This window comes from Ranitomeya variabilis, chromosome 7 (assembly GCF_051348905.1).
Source record: "Ranitomeya variabilis isolate aRanVar5 chromosome 7, aRanVar5.hap1, whole genome shotgun sequence".
In the NCBI taxonomy this organism is placed as follows: domain Eukaryota; kingdom Metazoa; phylum Chordata; class Amphibia; order Anura; family Dendrobatidae; genus Ranitomeya; species Ranitomeya variabilis.
In genome coordinates, this window is record NC_135238.1 from 146708947 (window position 1) to 146724575 (window position 15629).

Genomic DNA, 15629 nt, shown 5'->3' on the forward strand with positions numbered 1-15629 from the left:
CGGGATCCATATCCATGTAAAAAATAAAGAATAAAAATAAAAAATATGGATATACTCACCCACTGACGGCCCCTGGCTCTCAGCGGTGCAACCGGCAGCCTCCGTTCCTAAGAATGCAGTGAGTGTAGGGCCTGCGATGACGTCGCGGTCTTGTGATTGGTCGTGTGACCGCTCATGTGACCGCTCATGTGACCGCGACGTCATTGAAGGTCCTTCACTCACTGCATTCTTAGGAACGGAGGCTGCCGGTTGCACCGCTGAGAGCCAGGGGCCGTCCGAGGGTGAGTATATCCATATTTTTTATTTTTATTCTTTATTTTTTACATGAATATGGATCCCAGGGCCTGAAGGAGAGTTTCCTCTCCTTCAGACCTTGGGAACCATCCAGGATCGCTCCCTATTACATTCCGATATTTGTGTCCCATTGATTTGTATTGGTATCGGATATCGGTATCGGCGATATCCGATATTTTTTGGATATCTGCCGATCCAATCCGATACCGATACTTTCAAATATCGGAAGGTATCGCTCAACACTAGTCAGCACTATACGATAGCTAACACACTGCAATAACACCAACGATCAGTGCAAGCACCGATCACGGTCTTTCAGCTCCTTTGTTACTGCTGTCAATAGTGACATTGATTGGCTGACAGAGAGCAGGAGCTCCCTCTCTGCTATGATTGGGACACAGCGTGATTGCGATCGGGTTGTGCCGATGGTCACCAAGGTATGGTGGCCTGCAAGCTCCTGCTGAGATCAGGAGCTCACATGCCTCCTCCCTGTGAGTGATGGACGGATCTAATGCCCTGCAAAGCAAAAGTATTAGGTCAGCAATCTATAGGGATGTGGACTGTCTTACCCTGTTCCTGACCCTGAAGACAAGAATCACACTCAGTGTATAGTGCCATGCAGTTTTATATGTAATGTGAATTGTCGGTGCTCACAGCACACCTGCAAATCTGCTGTGTAGCAGCGATCTTATGATCACTGCTGCATAGCAGAGCCGATCGGGCTGTGCCTGCTTCTAGCCTCCCATGGAGGCTATAGAAGCATGGCAAAAGTAAAAAAAAAAAGTTTTTAAAAATGTGAAAAAAATAAAAAAAATATAAAAGTTTAAATCACCCCCCTTTCGCCCCAATCAAAATAAATCAATTAAAAAAAAACCCAACCTACACATATTTGGTATCGCCGTGTTCAGAATCGCCCGATCTATCAATAAAAAAAAGCATTAACCTGATCGCTAAATGGCGTAATGAGAAAAAAATTCGAAACGCCAGATTTACGTTTTTTTGGTCGCCACGACATTGCATTAAAATGCAATAACGGGCGATCAAAAGAACGTATCTGCACCAAAATGCTATCATTAAAAACGCCAGCTCAGCACGCAAAAAATAAGCCCTCACCTGACCCCAGATCACGAAAAATGGAGACGCTACGAGTATCGGAAAATGGCGCAATTTTGTTTTGTTTTGTTTTTTGCAAAGTTTGGAATTTTTTTTCACCACTTAGGTGAAAAATAACCTAGTCATGTTAGGTGTCTATGAACTCGTAGTGACCTGGAGAATCATAATGGCAGGTCAGTTTTAGCATTTAGTGAACCTAGCAAAATAGGCAAGCAAAAAACAAGTGTGGGATTGCACTTTTTTTGCAATTTCACTGCACTTGGAATTTTTTTCCCGTTTTCTAGTACACGACATGCTAAAACCAATGATGTCGTTCAAAAGTACAACTCGTCCCGCAAAAAATAAGCCCTCACATGGCCAAATTGACGGAAAAATAAAAAAGTTATGGCTCTGGGAAGGAGGGGAGCGAAAAACGAAAACGGAAAAACGGAAAAAGCTCCGGGGGTGAAGGGGTTAATGATAAGATACAGTTGTCCTCAAAAGTTTATATACCCCAGCAATATTTTTGCTTTCTTTGCCTTTTTTCAGAGAATATGAACGATAACGCAAAAACTTTTTCTCCACTCATGGTTAGCGGTTGGGTAAAGCCAATTATTCTCAAACTCCTGTGTTTTCTCTTTTTAAATCATAATTGCAACCCAAAACATCCAAATGACCCTGATCAAAAGTTTACTTTTACATATCCTGGTGATTTTGGCCTGATAACATGCACAGAAGTTGACACAAATGGGTTTGAATGGCTGCTAAAGGTAGCATCCTCACCTGTGACCTGTCTGCTTGTAATCAGTGTGTGTATCAAAGCTAAGTGAGTTTCTGGGATCCAGACAGACTCTTGCATAGTTCATCCTGCCACTGACATTTCTGGATTGTGAGTCATGGGGAAAGCAGAATAATTGTCAACGGATCGACTGGAAAAGGTGGTTGAACTACATAAAACAGAAAAGGGATACAAAAAGATATCCAAGGAGTTGATAATGCCAGTCAGCAGCGTTCAAACTCTGATTAACAAATGCAAAATCAGGGGCTCTGTAAAAACAAAATCACGGTCAGGTAGACTAACAAAAATGTTGTCCTCAACTGCCAGGAAATTTGTTCGGGATGCAAAGAAAAACCCACAAATAACATTAGCTGAAATACAGGACTCTCTGAAAACTAGCGGTGTGGCTGTTTCAAGATGCACAATAAGGAGTCACTTGAAGAAAAATGGGCTGCATGGTCGAATCGCCAGAAGAAAGCCATTACTGCACAAATGCCACAAAGTATCTCGCCTACAATACACAAAACAGCACAGAGACAAGCCTCAAAACTTCTGGAACAAGGTAATTTGGAGTGATGAGACCAAAAATTTACTTTTTGGCCACAACCATAAACGTTACATTTTGGAGAGAGGTCAACACCATTCCTACTGCAAAGTACAGAGGTGGATCGCTGATGTTTTGGGGATGTGTGAACTACAAAGAAGGAGGAAACTTGGTCAAAGTTGAAGGAAAGATGAATGCAGCATGTTATTAGCAAATACTGGAGGAAAATGTGGACTCATCAGCCCGGAAGCTGCACATGGGACGTACTTACGCGTTCCAACATGACAATGATCCAAAACACAAGGCCAAGTTGACCTGTCATTGGCTACAGCAGAAAAAAGTGAAGGTTCTGGAGTGGCCATCTCACTCTCCTGACCTCAGTATCATTGAGCCACTTTGGGGGGATCTCATGCGCCCAGTTCATGCTAGACAGCCCAGGAATTTACAGGAACTGGAGGCTTTTTGCCAAGAAGATTGGGCAACTTTACCATCTGAGAAAATAAAGACATCCACATCTACCACAAAACACTTCAAGCTGTCATTGATGTTAGAGAGGGCAATACACAATATTAAGGAATGGGGTATGTAAACTTTTGATCAGGGTCATTTGGATATTTTGGGTTGTCATTATGATTTAAAAAGAAGAAACAGAGTAGCTTGACAATAAATGGCTTCGCCCAACCACTAACCATGAGTGAAGAAAAAGTGTTGATGTTATCATTGCATTGCATTGTGCAGTGACAAGTCCAAGTTCAGGTCCAGCGGGCTGCTAGTCTCAGCATGTGACCATTCTGGAATTTCGATCATACTCTCCTGTCACACCCGGAGCTCAAGGTCTGACATAGGGGCTGCCGGGCACATCATGTCTTTTGGCATACAAGGAAAGATGGACAGGAGCCCACCAAGACAAAAGGTGAATCCCGGGGGAAATGCTAAATGTGAAGGAAGATCACTGGGGCTAATAGAGCTATTGGGCAAAAGGAACGCTCAATGAAGAACAAATGGTAGGGTTGAAGATGTGTTATGCTAAGAAAGTAAGTGCCCTATCCCAACTGTTACCACTTGATGAACTTGAACTGACTGTAAACGGCCGCTTATTGTGATGAAATAGGTGTCCCCTGAGTTGTGTTCGGCAATTTCTGAGGATGGAAGTCTGGAGACAGAGAAGATCTGCGACCTATAAGTGAGTGTGATGCACCACAAACCTGATTGCACACTGGAACTTGGACACTGTTTGCCTGTAAAGTGCCAGAGTGTAACCAGACAGCAACTCGGACCTTACTACCGTTCTTGTGCACCACTCCACAGATCAAAGTACGGAAAGTTGATATCCCATAGAGGGACTAAGAAAAACGTAAAAAAAAAAAAAAAAAAAAAGTATAAAAAAACTGTAAAATATTTTTTTTAAAAATCACAAAACATAGAACAAAAAAATTGAAACTATATTATAACAATAAACATATATACTAATGTGAAAACAAAAATAAATAAATAAAGTACATTTATTTGGTATCACCACATCTGGAACAACCCAACATATAACACTTGTTAACCCTTTCAGTAAACACAAAAAATTAAAAGACGTGGCAAAAAACTATGCTTTACATAATGCCACCCAACAAAAAGTGGAATAAAACACAATCAAAAAGTCAAATGTAAATTGAAATGTAATTGCTAAAAATGTCATCTTGTCCCCCCAAAAAATTAGCTGTGATACGGGTCCATCTCTGGAAAAATAAAAAAGCTATAGCTCTCAGAATATAGCAATGCAAAAATATTTTTTAAAAAAATTGTTTTTGTTGGGGAAAAGCAGCAAAACATTAAAAAAATTATATAAAAGTGGTATCACTGTAATCATACTGACCCAAAGAATAAATCTGAATTATCAATTTTACCACAAAATAGAAAAATATAAAAAAAAGTTGTGTGTCACATGACTCACATGACTCTGTCAGCAAAAGATAGAAAAAGTATAGTCCTCAAAATATGCTGATGCAAAAACTTTCTTTTATTAAAAAAAACATTTTCTAGTGTGTGAAAGTAGCCAAGCATAAAACCTACTATAACTCTGGTATTGCTGTAATGACATTGACCCGAAGAACAAATTACTTCTATGGCACGAGGAACACAGTTAAAAACAAATAAAACCAATTCTTGATCTGTTGCTGATTTGTTTATTTTGTCTCAAAAAGTTTGCAGTAAGGCCCAGCTTACATTTATCCTCTGAGCGCTGAGCCCTTACATAAGAGTTTCCAAGTAAATCTGTGAAATCCATGATTTAGACAGTACACCTGAGTAAGTGCTCAGTGTAGAGCACCCGATAAATGTGATCCAAAATATTGTGTAAAATGTTCCCAATAAAAGCTTCAACTCAATCCATACTGGTAACACAAAGACTCTGGAAAAGTGTTTTGGCTTCTCACCCACCAAAAGTAATCCAGCTAATTTTGCACTCTCAAAGATGAATCACCCCCTACCTTCTGCCCAATGGTATAACATTGTGTGACGCACATGTAGTGTCAATATGATCAATCACCGCACCATTAGATGAATTTCCTTTACGGGTGTAGTTTGTAAAATGGGATGACGTATGCAGGTTTCGGCTGCTCTGGCACCTCTAGAGCTCTGCATATGTGACATAGCAGACCCCAAAACATTTCAGCAATATCTGAATTCTAATATGTATTCAAAAAAATTTTTATATTGAATTCTAATATGGTGATACTTCTCTTCTGAGCTTTGCACTGTGCTTCAAAAGTAGTTTTTGATCACATACGGGGTATTGGCGTACTCAAGAGAAATCGTGTAACAAATTGCACCATACGTTTTCTCCTATTATCCCTCTTGAAAATTGAATACTTGGGGCCAAAGCAACATTTTAGTGGAAAAAAATGGTAAGTTTCCATTTACTCAGTCCAATGTTACACACAATTCTGTGAATCACATGAGTGCTAAAAATGCTGGCTAAACTTCTAGATGAATTCCCCAATAGCTGAAGTTTCCAAAATGGGGTCACTGGGGGTTTCTTTTGTTTTGACATGTCAGGGGCTCTTTGAATGTGATGTAGACATTAGAGAAATTCATGGATTTTCCACACTGCTGATGAGTTGAAAATATGGTTCAAACAAAGGAGCTGTATTTAATGTGTTTTTTAAATTTAGATTAAAAACCATATTAAATACAGTTACTGTCTTTGTACTTTTTTATCTACTCTTTAGCAGTGCAAAAAATCCATGAATGTCTCCTATATTTACAATACTGATTTGATGACCCTTGGATTTGCAGCAGATGGATATCATGCTCTTTTTTTGTTGTGTAATCACAACTTTATCAAGTTAGTATAACCTGTTTTAATATTTTCAGCGTTTTAAGACCTTATTGCGCTTTTATGCTCCCCAGCTTCTATATAATATCAAATGTGACGTGGCATCCTCAACCCATTCAACTTAAAACTGTGTTCCAGAATTAATTTGGCACTCTTTCACTTTGAGACCTGCTGTGCATCCAAACAGGAGTTTTCAACCACATATAGGGAATTTATGCACTCAGGAGAAATTGCACAACAAATTGTATGGTCGATTTTCTCCTGTTACCATTGTGAAAATGAAACATTTGGGGCTAAACCAACATTTATTTAGGAAACTTTTTTTTTCATTTTCACAGCTCAACATTAAAAAATTATGTGAAGCACCTGTGAGTTCAAGGTGCTCACCACACCTCTAGGTAAGATCCTTGAGGGGTGTAGTTTCCAAAATGGGATCACTTGTGAGGGTTTCCACTGTTTAGGCAAATCTGGGACTCTGCAAATGCAACATGGTGTCCGCTATCCAATTTTGCATTTCAAAAGTACAATGATGCTCCTCTTCCGAGCCCTGACATGCACCCAAACAATAGTTGTCATCCACATATTGGGGTATCAGTGTACACAGGAGAAACTGCACAATGCATTGTATGGTCCATTCTTCCCTGCTGATTTTTTCAAAATTAAATTGGAGCTAAAGTAATATTTTTGTGAGAAAAATTAAAATGGCACTTTCGGGTATTTTCTGTCACATAGGCCCCTCAAAGTCACCTAAGGCATTTTAAGCCTTCTAACTCACTTTCAAAAAAGTTGTTTCAATGATGTAACGTAGACAATTGGCAAATGTTATTTCTTAACTATTTTGTTTGATAGAACTATCTGGTCTATCTGGTTTAATGACATAAAAATTAACAGTTTAAAAATTGCAAAATTTAAAAAATTTTCATCCGAATTATGATATTTTCACAAATAAATGCAAAGAATATTGACCTAATTTTACCACTAAGCCGAAGTACATTATGTCACAAAAAACAAACAATCTTAGAATCATTTGGATGTTTTAAAGCATTTCAGAGTTATTACCACATAAAATGACCCTGGTCAGAAGTGAAAATATTCACCTGGTCAAGAAGGGGAAAACAGCCTTCAGGAAGTAGTGGTTAAAGGAAACATGCACAGTTAAAAATTATATTCAGCAGCATACATGGTGTTAATCTGCAGGTTAATAGCATTCTAAAGCCATGTAGTCAAGGCACTGGAAGCCCGGTTGCTGGGTCATCAGTGCAGCAGTACAAAGCCGGCTGACAGACAGTGCTGTAGCGTGGTTACAGCATCCACTCACTATATACTGAGTGGTGACTGAATTTGCATCTGATGCACCTCTGACTGAAAGCCAGGGGCTGCTGGGAGGATTAAAGTTTGTTTCCTCCCTGCAGCCAGGCTTTCAGTGAAACAGCTGCATAACTTTAGAGCTCTATTAAAACTCCATATTAATCACAAGTCTGCAGGTTATGTTTTTTTTATATAACAGGTTACATTTTAGCATTTTGACAAAAAAATCTTCAACTTTTTGTCAAGAATAGTCCAGTACAGCGAAACAGTTGAAATCTAATCTCATATGCTTGTAATTCAATATGACTGTGAATAGTTTGTATGAAAATTATGAAAAGAACTAAATTTCAAAGCTATATGTTCAGCTGAATGTTGTGTGCACTATTTATCTCTTTATGTATTCATTATATACTCACTGCTTTTCTTGTCCCTGTATCCAGGGCCGTATTTGCCACTAGGCACTTGAGGGCACATGCCTAGGGTGCCAGGATGCAGGGGGGTGACACCTGATCAAGGATTTTTTGATTTTTTAGTCCAGGGTCCATCCAGAGCAGGGAACTCACACACCGCTCCAGCATGCTATCCCCAAAACAATATGCAGTAATCCTCTGCTGGAGGCGCAGTGACAAGCATAGTCTGCAATTGGCAGCACCACCCTGGTAAATATACTGGCATTCCTTCAAGAAGTGGGAAGGGGACACCATGCAGGGGCCCCAGCCATTGCGCTACAGAAAGTAAGTTATCAGTACAGGAGTAAGATGGTAACAAGTAAGTTGTCAGTGGAAAGGGAGGGGGTGTTTCCGTAAAGATTTATTGAAAAGTTTCACTTGTTTTAGTTTATGCTTTTAACACTCATCAAAACTGCTCTCGGTAGGTTAGTAAAAACATAATGTATACTTTTAATAACATTTTATTTATCAGTATCAGTATTCTAATTATTACTGTGCTATTTATTTATTTATTTTATACCGAATATACTCTTGTATAAGCCGAGTTTTTCAGTACATTTTTTTGTGCTGAAAATGAGTTACTCAAGTCATTGTCACAGAAGACGGCAGGGGAGGGGGAGCGGCGGAGCAGCGGGTGACAGGAGGCAGAAGCCAGCTGCTGTGGCTAAAGCCTGTGCTTGCTGCTAGAAAGAAATTAATGTTCACTGCACTTGCAGTGAACATTTATTTCTCTTTTAGCGCATGCACAGTGTCAGCAGCAGTCGCTGGCTTCAAAGCAGCTGCCAGGTGATCACTGGTGACTGCTCATTAACCCTAGAACACATACCTGGGGCCTCGCAGGCCTGCCAGGTTACTTGTTTTCTATTTTCTGTAAAAGTACTTTAGTTAGAATTTTGAAAATCTAGGTATCCTCAGGTATATAGTTGTTAGTAATTTCCAGTTATTCATATATTTTTTTGTTACACAGACATTTCGGTATAACAACCTTTTATTGGGACTACCCCATATTCAAGCACCTGGGGTCTTTTAGGCCTGTACTAGGTTTACATGTGATACTCAGTCTTTTTGTCTGTATTGTTGCTGGGGAAGAACTTTTATGACTCTGCTATTGCTGTTATTGCTGGGAAGAGTGTGGATTCTGCATTCCCTTTTTTCCAATATCCTTGATGTGTCAGCCCTCAATAGCTACATTGTTTATAGTCAAACTAATCCAGAATTCCATGCCAACAGGAAAGACAAGAGACGTCTATTTTTGACAGAACTTTGTTATGAACTTTTGATGCCTACTATGATGGAGAGAAGCAGCATGATATGCTTATCAAGGCAAATTACGGAGGCAATGATGCGATGTGGAATACGCTTTCTGGAACATCCAGAGCAAAGAGAAAAAAAAAGAAAGCGCTGCTATATTTGTCCAGCAAAGAAGGAAAGAAAATCGGAGCGTTTCTGTTCTACTTGCGGACAAAATGTATGCAAGGAATATTCAGCCGAAAAAATAATATGCGAGAATTGTCGGGGGAATATGTAAAGTTACAAATAAATATTCCTGCAAAAAGTTTGCTACAACCAAAAAATGTTTTCATAAAAAAATTGCATATAGAATGCCTATATTTGGCGTGCCCGTTTACTTACTTTTTTGTTGTTTTATGCACATAATTATGTTTTGAAATATACACATCTTAGGCTGTGTTCCCAGTAGCGCTGGGGTTCGCCAGAAGGGGATCCATAATGGATCTGACCTCCTCGTAACTCCAGCTAAGGCTGCCGGAATGGCGGGATTCCGCCAGCCTTAGCTGGGGTCACCAGGAGGTCAGATCCATTACGGATCCCCTCCTGGCGGACCCCAGCGCTAGTTGGAATGCATCCTTACCTTGCAATTGTAAAATAAATTTTGAAAAGTATTTTTATTTGAGTTATTCCATGATAATTGTAAACAGGCCTAAAAGGCCCCAGGTGCGTGAATGTGTAGATTTCTATGGGTATGCGTTCCAGGGTTAAGGTAATGAATATTCACCTCTCTCCAGTCCTATAGACATGGAGAGAGGTGAATATTCATTACCTTAATGAGCGGGGACAGGTGATCACTCGGCCGCAGGAGCTGCTGGCACCGGAACGACATGCTGCAAAGGCATGCAGGGAAAGTAAGTTAGATATTTGTTTTTTTATGCTTTTCTCATGGGGGCCATATATACAAAGATGGAGATGAGGAACCATGCAGACAAGGATGGGAATAAGGAGCCATGAATACAAGGATGGGAATAAGGAGTCATGCATACAAGGATGAGGATAAGGAGCCATGCAGACAAGGATGGCAATAAGGAGCCATGCAGACAAGGATGGGGATAAGGGGAAAATACATACCTGATTATACTCGAGTCAATAATGTTTCCCAGTTTTTCAAGGCAAAATTAAGTGCCTCGGCTTATACTCGGGTCGGCATATAAATGAGTACATACGGTAATTCCCAAATGCAATGTGAATCTAGACCAACATTTTCCTTCTAATTCAAAATTGTATTGATTTTATAATGAAGAAGTTAAACAGTTGACAGATAGGTAAAATCAGACAGTAGACAATTATAAAAAACAGAGTGATCAATATAAGAGTACATGAAGCCTATGGCTAGAAGGCTCAACCACTATAAACATATCATAGAACTAGAATGACATACATAGTGGGGGAAATAAGTATTTGATCCCTTGCTGATTTTGTAAGTTTGCCCACTGACAAAGACATGAACAGTCTATAATTTGAAGGGTAGGTTAATTTTAACATTGAGAGATAGAATATCAAAAATAAAGTCCAGAAAATCACATTGTATAAATTATATAAATTTATTTGCATTTTGCAGTGAGAAATCAGTATTTCATCCCCTACCAACCATTAAGAGTTCTGGCTCCTACAGACCAGTTAGACGCTTCTAATCAACTCGTTACCTGCATTAAAGACAGATGTCTTACATAGTCACCTTTATAAAAGATTCTTGTCCACAGACTCAATTAATCAGTCAGACACTAACTTCTACAACATGGGCAAGACCAAAGAGCTTTTGAAGGATGTCAGGGACAGGAATATAGACCTGCACAAAGCTGGAATGGGCTACAAAACCATATGTAAGATGCTTGGGCGAGAAGGAGACAACTGTTGGTGCAATAGTAAGAAAATGGAAGAAATGCAAAATGTCAATCGACATCGTTCTGGGGCACCATGCAAAATCTCACCTCGTGGGATATCCTAGATCATGAGGAAGGTGAGAGATGAGTAGTGATGAGTAGTGTTGAGCATTCCGATACCGCAAGTATCGGTATCGGCCGATACTTAGCGGTATCGGAATTCTGATACCGAGATCCGATACTTGCCGCGTATCGGATACCGGAATCGGAAGTTCCCAGGATTCAAACTGCACAAATTTGCACGAATTCAGCCAATGAGAATGATTCCAAGTGTGGGCACATCCTGTTCAGCATGGAGGGCATGAAACTACTGGCAAGGCTGTGATTGGCTGCTGAAATGATGTCATGCTGCATTTTAAAAGTCTCTGGCGCCATTTTGCGCTCACTCTGCTGTGAATTCAGTTAGTGACAGGACGTTGTTTGCTGACTGAGGGCCAGTTTAGCGATAGCGATTTGCTTCATTGTTCTTTTCCAAGGCTAATTTAGCAACCGCTGTGTTCACCTACTAATCATCTTGCTTTTGCCTTGCAGCGCTGTTTTCACAGCGATCTGCAAGGTCTGTGTGTGTGTGTGTGTGTGTGTGAGTGCAGCCCACTCTCTAGTCTGTGTGCAGCCATAGGCCATAGCTGGTTGTATTCAGTTCAGGGAGGGTGGTTCATTGCCTCATACTGTTCTATTTTTTTTTTTTTTTCAAGTAGTGTAGTCTGCTGCTCATTTTTTCCAAAAATTCCTATTAGTGTCTTTCCACCCGTATCCAGCTAATTTGTGGAAAAACACTACATAGGATAATGTAGAGGAGGTTTTTTGGGCCTTGCAGCGCCGTTTACGACTGTCTGCACGGTCGGTCTCCGTGTGACTGCAGCTCGCCCTGTAGTCTGTGAGCAGCCATAGCCTGGTTGTATCCAGCTCAGGGTTCTTCACTGCATCATACCGTCAAATCAATTTTCCTTTTGTTTTAAGTAGTGCAGGCTGCTGCTCATTTTTTCTAATAATTCCTATTAGTGACTTTCCACCCATATCCAGCTAACTTGTGGAAAAACACTACATAGGATAAAGTAGAGGAGGTTTTTTGGGCCTTGCAGCACCGTTTACGGCTGTCTGCACCGTCTCCGTGTGACTGCAGCTCGCCCTGTAGTCTATGAGCAGCCATAGCCTGGTTGTATCCAGCTCAGGGTTCTTCACTGCGTCATACCGTCAAATCAATTTTCCTTTTGTTTTAAGTAGTGCAGGCTGCTGCACTTTTTTTCCAAAAATTCCTATTAGTGTCTTTCCACCCGTATCCAGCTAACTTGTGGAAAAACACTACATAGGATAAAGTAGAGGAGGTTTTTTGGGCCTTGCAGCGCCGTTTATGGCTGTCTGCACGGTCTCCGTATGACTGCAGCTCTCTCTGTTGTCAGTTCAGCCCCCAAAAAATAAATAAATAATAAAGTTCACCAAACACACCACTTTACATTTGTGTAGGCCACATTAGCACTTATTAACCCCTTCCCGACCCATGACGCCACGTAGGCGTCATGAAAACCCGTGCCAATCCGACCCATGACGCCTATGTGGCGTCATGGAATGATCGCGTCCCTGCAGATCGGGTGAAGGGGTTAACTCCTATTTTACCCGATCTGCAGGGAGAGGGGGAGTGGTGCTTCAGCCCAGCGGGGGTGGCTTCACCCCCCCGTGGCTACGATCGCTCTGATTGGCTGTTGAAAGTGAAACTGCCAATCAGAGCGATTTGTAATATTTCACCTAAAAAACTGGTGAAATATTACAATCCAGCCATGGCCGATGCTGCAATATCATCGGCCATGGCTGGAAAACCTGAAGTCACCCCCCCCACACCCACCGATCGCCCCCCCCAGTCCTCCGTTAGTCCTCCGGTCCCCTCCGTCCGCCTGCCGGCTCCCCCGTCCTGCTGTCCGCTCCCCCCTGTGGTCCGATCACCCCCCCTGTGATCCAATCACCCCCCCTGTGCTCCAATCCACCCCCCCACCACCTCTTCATACTTACCGATCCTCCCGGTGTCCGTACGCCTCCTCGCTGGGCGCCGCCATCTTCCAAAATGGCGGGCGCATGCTCAGTACGCCCGCCGAATCTGCCAGCCGGCAGATTCCTTACAAATACATTTTGATCGCTGTGGTAGGTTCTATCACAGCGATCAAAATAAAAAAATAATAAATAAACCCCCCCCCTTTATCACCCCCATAGGTAGGGACAATAATAAAATAAAGAAAATATTTTTTTTTCTTTTTCCACTAGGGTTAGGGTTAGAACTAGGGTTAGAACTAGGGGTAGGGTTAGGGGTAGGGTTAGGGGTAGGGTTAGGGTTAGGGGTAGGGTTATGGCATGTGCACACAGAGCGGATCGGCCGCGGATCGGCAGCGGATCGGCAGCGGATCGGCAGCGGATCCGCAGCGGATCGGCAGCAGATCCGCAGCGGATCGGCAGCGGATCAGCCGCGGATCCGCAGCGGATCGGCCACGGATCCGCAGCGGATCGGCCGCGGATCCGCAGCGGATCGGCAGCAGATCCGCAGCGGATCGGCAGCGGATCGGCAGCGGATCGGCCGCGGATCGGCAGCGGATCGGCAGCGGATCGACAGCGGATTGGCAGCGGATCCGCAGCGGATCGGCCGCGGATCGGCAGCGGATCCGCAGCGGATCGGCCGCGGATCCGCAGCGGATTGGCCGCGGATCCGCAACGGATGCGCAGTGGATTGGCCGCGGATCCGCAGCGGATTGGCAGCGGATTGGCCGCGGATCCGCAGCGGATTGGCCGCGGATCCGCAGCGGATTGGCCGCTGCGAATTCGAAGTAGTTTTCCATCAGGTTTACAGTACCATGTACACCTAAGGAAAACCAAATCCGCTGTGCCCATGGTGCGGAAAATTCCGTGCAGAAACGCTGCGTTGTATTTTCCGCAGCATGTCAATTCTTTGTGCGGATTCCGCAGCGTTTTACTCCTGTTCCTCAATAGGAATCCGCAGGTGAAATCCGCACAAAAAAACACTGGAAATCTGCTGTAAATCCGCAGGTAAAACGCAGTGCTTTTTACCTGCAGATTTTTCAAAAATCGTGCGGAAAAATCTCACATGAATCCGCAACGTGGGCACATAGCCTTAGGGTTAGGGTTGGAATTAGAGTTAGGGTTGGAATTAGGGCTAGGGTTTGAAATAGGGTTAAGATTAGGCTTGTGGTTAGGGTTACTGATAGGGTTAGGGGTGTGTTGGGGTTACAGTTGTGGTTAGGGTTGGGATTAGGGTTACGGTTGGGATTAGGGTTAGGATTAGGGTTGGAATTAGGGTTACGGGTGTGTTGCGGTTAGGGTTGTGGTTAGGGGTTTGTTGGGGTTAGGGTTGTGATTAGGGTTATGGCTACAGTTGGGATTAGGATTAGGGGTGTGTTGGGGTTAGTGTTGAAGTTAGAATTGAGGGGTTTCCACTGTTTAGGCACATCAGGGGTCTCCAAACGCAACATGGCGCCACCATTGATTCCAGCCAATCTTGCGTTCAAAAAGTCAAATGGTGCTCCCGCCCTTCCAAGCCCCGACGTGCGCCCAAACAGTGGTTTACCCCCACATTTGGGGTACCAGCGTACTCAGGACAAACTGGGCAACAACTGTTGGGGTCCAATTTCTCCTGTTACCCTTGCAAAAATAAAAAATTACTTGCTAAAACATAATTTTTGAGGAAAGAACAATTATTTTTTATTTTCACGGCTCTGCGTTATAAACTTCTGTGAAGCACTTGGGGGTTCAAAGTGCTCACCACACATCTAGATAAGTTCCCTTGGGGGTCTAGTTTCCAAAATGGTGTCACTTGTGGGGAGTTCCTACTGTTTAGGCACATCAGGGGCTCTGCAAACGCAACCTGATGCCCGCAGAGCATTCCATCAAAGTCTGCATTTCAAAACGTCACTACTTCCCTTCCGAACCCCGACGTGTGCCAAAACAGTGGTTTACCCCCACATATGGGGTATCAGCGTACTCAGGAGAAACTGGACAACAACTTTTGGGGTCCAATTTCTCCTGTTACTCTTGCAAAAATAAAAAAATTCTGGGCTAAAAAAATATTTTTGAGGAAAGGAAACACATTTTTTATTTTCACGGCTCTGCGTTATAAACTTCTGTAAAGCACTTGGGGGTTCAAAGTGCTCACTACACATCTAGATAAGTTCCCTTGGGGAACTTGGGGGTCTAGTTTCCAAAATGGAGTCAATTGTGGGGAGTTCCTACTGTTTAGGCACATCAGGGGCTCTGCAAACGCAACCTGACGCCCGCAGAGCATTCCATCAAAGTCTGCATTTCAAAACGTCACTACTTCCCTTCCGAACCCCGACGTGTGCCAAAACAGTGGTTTACCCCCACATATGGGGTATCACCGTACTCAGGAGAAACTGGACAACAACTTTTGGGGTCCAATTTCTCCTGTTACCCTTGGGAAAATAAAAAATTGTGGGCTAAAAAATCATTTTTGAGAAAAGAAAAATTATTTTTTATTTTCATGGCTCTGCGTTATAAACTTCTGTGAAGCACTTGGGGGTTCAAAGTGCTCACCACACATCTAGATTAGTTCCTTGGGAGGTCTAGTTTCCAAAATGGGGTCACTTGTGCGGGAGCTCCAATGTTTAGGCACACAGGGGCTCTCCAAACGCGACATGGTGTCCGCTAATGA